Genomic DNA, 298 nt, shown 5'->3' with positions numbered 1-298 from the left:
GGGACGCGCGGGGGTCCGGCAGGCGCAGCTCAGGCCTTGGCACGCAGACACTGTGCCCGGGCTCTTGAGGGCGCCCATCCGCCCCGCGGGAAGATGGTGTCCTGGATCATCTCCCGAGCTGTCGTGGTGGTACTTGGGATGCTTTATCCTGCATATTATTCACACAAAACTGCTACCGACCGTAGGGCAGCAAACACGGGATTTCACGAGGAGATACAGGTTCTCTGAAAGGTGGGAGCAGGTTCGGCGATGACAGTCAGACAAAAGCACTCAACACCGAGGTGAAGTTTGCCAATGC

At 58.7% G+C, this 298-nt stretch overlaps 1 pseudogene; it reads left to right on the top strand.

The window, feature by feature from the left end:
- Positions 1 to 93: 93 nt before the first annotated feature.
- The window catches only part of LOC104863121, a 1,541-nt pseudogene continuing 1,336 nt past the window's right edge, over positions 94 to 298 (top strand).

This window comes from Fukomys damarensis, unplaced genomic scaffold (genome assembly GCF_012274545.1).
Source record: "Fukomys damarensis isolate Sample0158 unplaced genomic scaffold, DMR_v1.0_HiC HiC_scaffold_37, whole genome shotgun sequence".
NCBI lineage: Eukaryota > Metazoa > Chordata > Mammalia > Rodentia > Bathyergidae > Fukomys > Fukomys damarensis.
This window is presented reverse-complemented; position numbering and strand designations above follow the sequence as displayed.